Consider the following 7,518-nt stretch of genomic DNA (forward strand, 5'->3'; position numbering starts at 1 on the left):
ATTTTTTACTAACTCTTCTTACTATGTAGTTTTTAAATTCTTTAAAGGTAATTCTGATGGATTTGAGAAAAATATCGTAGAAATAAGTTTCTTAGTAAACAACAGGCTAGCATGAGCTAATCAACAGGTTTTACTTTTTGTATTAGTAGTATTGATCACATATTTGCATACAAAGTGATTTCTTTTGTAGGTATAAAAACAAACAACCAAAAAAAATAGATATGTTTTCAAAGAGTCGCTGCAGAGGGACCAAAGAGCCACATGTGGCCCYAGAGCCGCAGGTTGCAGACCCCTGGTCTAGTGTTTTAATAGTAAATTCCCAACAGCAGGAAAGCGATACATCGGTCCAACTCCGGCACGTAATCAGAGAAGAGATATTCTCAAGACAAATATTCAAAGAATCCCAGTTCTCCACTGTCGCCCACCCCCACCCACCCTTCCACACACATGAAGGCATTTTAGGAGCGTAGCTTTGCTGACATCCTTGGCCTGCTGCCCTCGTTGGTTCACTGTGAGGTATTTCAGGAGTTCAGAGGATTTAGCTTTACTCCTCAAGACTCATTTTACAGCCTAGTTAGAGAAAAAATGGCATATTAGTTTTAGTCTTTTAGCCCTTAGATTTGGCATTCTCTGTCCAGCTGAGCTCAATGTGACCTTTCTGACTGGTTGCTAATCCATTGGAAGTTGGCGTTTTGTGCCTCTGCATTCAGAAGACTTGACAACAGCGTTGCGGTGACACCTCAGCTGCTGGGTGGCACATGAGACTCGCTGCATTACTGAAGCTGTAAAGTGACCTTTGCTACATGGAGGGAGGGGAAGATGCTGWCTGATGCAAGCGGCAGGCAACTCGACGCGTCTGTTTGAGTGATGGCTGCCACCTGATAGGCCGCTTCTGATCCGCCCAACTCAAGTTTGGATGAGCTTTGATGCGTTTGCGTGTTGTGCGTTTAAAAAAAACAGAGGATGAATTTGTGTGTTTATTAGCGATACATATATCTGTATTGAACCGTTCACACTATATAATACAGATTTTTCAAATTTGTTTTATCAACTTGTCTTCTGAAGATGCTCTTTGAAGGATCAGTGGATCTGTGTTCGACTACTCCACCTAGGCTGCATTGTTGATCACAGATCCACCGAGAAACTTGCTGTTTCAGCAACATTTTATTTAAAATATGTACTTTTGAGGTTTAAACAAATGTTCATCATTCATTTCAATAAATTACCAGTTAAAAGGGGCATGGACATTTCTCTTTTTTGTATCGAAAAAACATTGAACCGTGAAACTAAAGTATCGAATTAAATCGTGAATTTTCTGTATCGTTGCAGCCCTAGTGTTTTTGTAAGGGAAAAAAATTATCAGGATTTTTCCTTTATCCACAACCTGACAGTTTATAAACATAAGCTGCTGTAGTAAACTAAGACTGTGTATTGGCAAGACTTTAATGATATGTTACATATATGATATATCGCAATATACTGTGAGTAAGGTGATACATAATACCTTTATTTTTCTTATTTTAAACAGTTCAGGACTACAGATGTAAATGAGCAACTATGCTATAATCTAGCTCGTTTACAGAAGTATAAGATTGTTCATTAATGTGTACTGTCCTGATTAAATATATAAATAAACAAATAAGTTCAGTATGAAGAGCACACCATTCATTACATGCATAAAATCAATACAGTGCTTTTATGAATTGAWAGTGTCAGGAAATTAAATATTGCGATAAATCAGTGTATCAGTATTTTTACATATTTACGTAAAAGATAAAAATCTGAGCTGAAATCCGTGGTCAATGTAGCAATCTTGGCTCTTCTGCCTCCTAAAATCTAATTTGAGATAATTTGAATCATTAATTTTTCACTATTTTGCACCTTTTCCTCCATATATTAACTCAGTTCCTCCTGACATTTTTTTTAATCTTCCCACATGCTCCACTTCTTAAAAATAACTCCAGCCAAAACCTTCTTATAGCAACAAGGCAAGAACTACAGTGTGAGAGTGGGGGGACAGTGATTTAGTGGCGGTCCTGCCGGGCCGCAGCGTGCGTGCAGCTTCAGCTGCTCCAGTTCCTCAGCCCAGTTCCACCAGCAGCTCCTGTGGGAGTGCCATGGCCGAGTTCACTTCCCCAGTCGGAACAAGGGAGACGGGTTTTATTTATTTTTTTAATTCCCGTCTCGGATTCCAGGTCACCCACTGTTCACAGCAGCGCCACACCAGCCGCTCTGCAGAGCCGAGAGATCCWCTCGACAGCGAGGCGGCCGTCGATGAAAAGTCGGTCAGAAGATCTCGTTCGTGTTTTAAATTAGGGTTACGTTCTCCAGCGTCAAACTGCACAAAGTTCTTAACTGTTGGAGCCACATTCATTTTGAAATTTGCCGATTATAATTWAAAAAAACTGCTAAACAGATGCGGTTTATCTTGTGTAGAAATCTCACATCAAACCCATAATTAGGTTTTTATTTATTTTCCAAACCAACTTCGATGTAAAATTTACAGTAACTTTCAGGACTGAAGTAAATCCTGAACTCAGCTTGACTCGTTGAATAATTCACGGCTCCAAACTGGGCCTGTTTTTTACACCTCGTTGGTCTTTTTTTTTTTTTTTTTTTGAACTCCTCCTCGTCTTCTTGTGTCCTGACACGACCGGGACTCCCCTCAGAGCATCTGAGGCGGTTTGTTGTCCCGTGAAGATAAGCCGCTCCGGGGCCCGCAGGCCGTCCTGCACTTTCAGCTGAGATGGGACTGATCTGAGGCGGCGGATCAAAACGACGCCACGCTCTGACCCACTCTTCTGGGTCAACCAGAGACGCTCCGGAGGTCCACTTTGGGTTCAGGCGTTTGCAGCAAACCTCAAACTAATTCACTGACTGCAGATCAGTACACACAACTTAGATTTCCTCAGGTATTTGACATAAAAACCATCAAATCTGACTCAGTTAGAGTTGGATGTATTTGGTGAAGACTTGTCCAGGCAGCTTTTTGGCGCAGAGGATTACCACAGCCCTGATCACGTTACTGATCCAGTTCTTCTCTGTGCTTCGCTCTGTTTTCTCTGATTTAAAAGCTCAAGTTTCAAAGCTGGAGCTAAGACCCTTACAGGGGGTCACTGTAGGTTGTAGATTTTATTCTAAAACGTGTTTCCTTTAATGTCATCAAACAAAAAATCCMGATAGAGCTGGATTCAGTTTTTTAGCTTACATACAGGAACATAAAATCTGAAAACTTCTCATAACAAACAACACAAAACTATTAAACTAAAAGCTCTAGACCCGTGTTTCTCAAAGTTGGGGTCGGGACACAAAGTGGGGTCCCTCAAACATCAAGTTGGGGTCCTGAAAAGGTTTTCGGAATTAGTTACATTTTTGTCTTCGTTGCTACAAAGGAGTGAGGTTAGTGTATTTAAAATGGATAAATTTAGTATAAAAATATTGTTATTATGCCCATGTTTTGTTGACCTGATACAAATGTTTATCATCCAAAAATAGTTGGGGGCACAGGTCTCTACTGTTATTTTGTGGGTCAAAAGCTGAAAAGTTTGGGAACCCCTGCACGTTGGTTCCCAAAGTTGAGCTTGGAACCCAATTATGGGTCATGAAGCACCTTGGATAATCTCCAGAAATCAATTTAAAGGCTAATAAAATAATTGCTGATGTAATATTTTCCTTATAAAAAAGAAAACAAATTGTGTAGCTCTGGACGGGTTCTTCTGTAATGAAACGTTTCGTCTCTCCTCCAAGAGACTTCTTCAGTCTGAGAGTTTCAGGCAAAATTCAGGCTTTTAAGCCCTGCCTCCAGGTGACTGATACTCACATCACAAGGCTATCGTTGACACCTAATTAACACCTATTTTTAACAGAGGGTGGAGTGATACTGGCAATAGCCGCGCTGTAGGCGGGGGACAGCTGAAAACGGAGGCCTCCACCTCTGTTTAATGATGGACGGTCTTTCTTCACAAATATGGCTTCTTTTACTCCTCTCTCAAACCAACGTTCCTCTCTATCAAGAATGAGAACATCCTCATCTCTGAAAGAGTGACCGCTGGCCTGTAAATGAGTGAAAACTGCAGAGTTCTGGCCATTAGATGTAGCTCGTCTGTGTTGGGACATTCTTTTGAACAGTGGYTGCTTTGTTTCCCCGATGTATAACTGGTCGCAGTCCTCCTGGCACTTAACAGCATATACAACATTGCTCTGTTTGTGCCGGGGCACCGGATCTTTGGGGTGARYCAGCCTTTGCCGTAATGTGTTTTGGGGTTTGAAAGCYACTGGGACATCATGTTTAGAAAATAAACVTCYCAGTTTCTCCGAAACACCCGCAACATACGGAATAACYACTGGTTTGGGTCTGGGTTTGGGGTCTTCATTTTCACCTGAAGCTTGCATGGAAGAACCCGTCCAGAAGACCTATACATTTTTTTTCTTTTTGATTTTTTACCTGGATTACTGAGATGCATCAGGACATTTTCCCTATAACTATTACAAAAACACACAAAAACGTATAATATATAAATACGTATTTATATTTGTGTACAATCGGTTTAGATTGTCAAAAACCCGTGTTTTTAGGGTTATTAACAAAGTCCGTGTACTCAGACCAGTAATATTTGGGGTCACAAGTTTTTGCCATGGATATTTTGTGGGTCAGAAGATAAAAATGTTTGGGAACCACTGCTCTAGACTGCTCTTGTTCTTCAGCACCGTATCACACGCAGTAATATAAGGTTTTAATAAATGTTGGGAAATTTGAGCTCACAGCTTCTGTGGAAATGTGCCGAGGCCAAAAGTTTGAATCGGGCTAATCTTTAAAACAGTTTTTCCTCTCACTGCTACAGTTACTCTAAGTGTCCATCAGGGATAATTTGTCCTCAGAGCTAACTTTATGAGCACGCAGACCTTCCAAAAAACAGCTCATTTGATCTGCTGCTGATTTAACTTCTGGCACGTTTCCCCTGAAAGAACTCAAACAGATAAAATAACTTTACAGAACTAAAAGAAACGGCAATTTCTCTGAAAAAAACACTCTGAAACCTGAGTATTCACTGACTTTTAAAGCTGAAATAAGAACACATGCTAAAAGCTAAATTAACTGAAACAAGCTAAAGGTCAAAAAATGTTAAAAGCTAGAATAAATGAAACAAGTTAAAAGCAAAATACATTTGCTAAAAGCTAAATTAAATGAAACATGCAAAACCAAATGAAACAAGCTAAAAGCAAAATAATTTGCTAAAAGCTAGAATAAATGAAACAAGCTAAAAGCAAAATAATTTGCTAAAAGCTAGAATAAATGAAAGAAGCTAAAAGCTAAAATACATTTGCTAAAAGTTAAATTAAATGAAACTTGCAAAACCAAATGAAACAAGCTAAAAGCTAAAATACATTTGCTAAAAGCTAAAATAAATGAAACAAGCTACAAGCTAAAATACATTTGCTAAAAGCTAAATTAAATGAAACAAGTCAAAAGCTAAAATAAATGAAACAAGCTAAAGGCTAGAAAAATGCTAAAAACTAGAATAATTGAAACAAGTTAAAAGCCAAAATACACTTGCAATAAGCTAAATTAAATGAAACAAGCTAAAAGCTAAATTAAATGAAACAAGCTAAAAGCCGCGAGTAACAGCTAAAATTTTTAAAATAGCAAAACAATAGCACAAAGTAAGAATAGGCTAACTAAATGCTGAAGTAAAGTAAGTAAAGTAACCAAACCTGAAAATAACAATATGGTTGGTAAAAGCAACAGAAGTTGGTAAAAGTAGCAGAATGGTAGCTCAAAATACTAAAAGGCTAGCTTAATGCTAAAAGCAGTATTCTAGACAAAAATGCAGAAAGAAATATACTGAAGCATGAAGGTTTTCTAAAGTAAATTTATGTGGAAAACAATATAAATTTACAAAAACWAAAAGTCAAAGTGTAGCATCTCCAGACTGAAATGAACATTTTCAAAGAGAAATGCATAAAACAGCACACATTGTGCAGACAGCCTGTAAAGATGGCTGATAAATAAAAYAGGAAAACCACAAACGTCAGTTTGTCTGTTAAAACCACCGTCCAGCTTTCTGTTGAGAGTTTAGCCTGAGAGGAGAGGAGGTCAGAGGAGGTCCGGAGGTGAGCGAAGGGCTGGCAGAGGAAAGGAGGGTGCAGAATGACTGGAGAAACGAGGGCAGAGTTGGGTCTGCGACGTGGGAAATGATAGGAGGAGAGAGGTGGACGATGTGTGAAGAGAGACGTTAGGATGGTGGGGTGAAGGAGGTGTGAAGGAGGACGAGCTGGAAGGTAAAAAGTGTTGGACCTGGTCAGACGGGGGGCTGCAAACACACATGAATGACTGATGGAGCAGATCGACACACCCTGGGGTCTGCAAACTCAACAACACAAACTTTTAAAGATGTTTTTGTTGTGAATATTTGCTCCTTTTTGGTTTTCTAATGGATCATTTGCATTGAAAAAAAACAACTTAGCTGCTCAGAAATCCTGTAAATCTAGTTTTAAACTGCACTAGTGTGAATTAAATAAACTGAGAATGTTTTTTTTTCAACTGAGTCCAAACAGAAATAAATTAAAACTAAAAATAAATTAAATTTATTATTTTTAAATGAGTGTTAGTTTGCGCTCTGATGAATTCCCAGTCGCTGTAGAGAAACAGACGGAGTGAGACAGATTTCTGTCAGAGGGAGGAGACGGAGATGATGGAGGGAAGATGTGAGGAAGGATGGAGAGAGAGGAAAAGAGGAGTCGATGGTGCATTGCAGTGCTCTTCACCCCATTCTAGAAAACATCCACAATTTAGACTTTATTTAAAAAATAATAATCATTTAATGCAGAAAAATAGACTTTTAAATTAGATTTTAAAACTAAAACTACTTGCTCAAGTCAAGGTGTGAAGAAATGTGGTTGAACGTGTGTGATTGGGAGTGGAGGAGGTGTTACTGGTGGGCCTCCAGGATGACAGGCTGAGGCTSAGAGACCCTTCCCCCAGGAGGGAGTGCCCTGTTTGGGGGGAGAGACGAGGCTGCCATCTGGGCCCTGCAGGTGCCTGTGGAGCTTCTGCTGCACTGACGATGAGTCGTGAAACGGTCCGTTGTCGCCCTGCTGGAGTGCCCTTCAGCACAACTTTGATCTGAAAAACAAGTTTTATTTATGTTGTGTTACATTGCAAAGTGTTTCAGAGAACGCCAACCAATGATCTGAAGCTAGTAAGCAGCAGGGACAAAACAAAAGATGCGTACAGAAAAGAGAGTTTTTTTTTAGTTGGGATCATCCCGAACAAAAGAGAACCTCAACAAAACCCACAAACTGTGGCAGAAGTTCTGAAAGAACCCATTACAAGATGAGTAACGAGTCCTGGATCAGACCGTAGAGTTCTGCTCTCAGGATCATGGAGTCAGTGAGGGATATGGGGTGCCGTTTGTAAAGTTACACAGTCAAAAATTACCACCAATATTTTTGTTTTATTTAGCTTTTATAAGAAAAAAATTACAGATTTATTTTTCAAAGTCAGTTTTTCACCATATG

Source organism: Austrofundulus limnaeus, unplaced genomic scaffold, assembly GCF_001266775.1.
Source record: "Austrofundulus limnaeus strain Quisiro unplaced genomic scaffold, Austrofundulus_limnaeus-1.0 Scaffold502, whole genome shotgun sequence".
Classification (NCBI taxonomy): domain Eukaryota; kingdom Metazoa; phylum Chordata; class Actinopteri; order Cyprinodontiformes; family Rivulidae; genus Austrofundulus; species Austrofundulus limnaeus.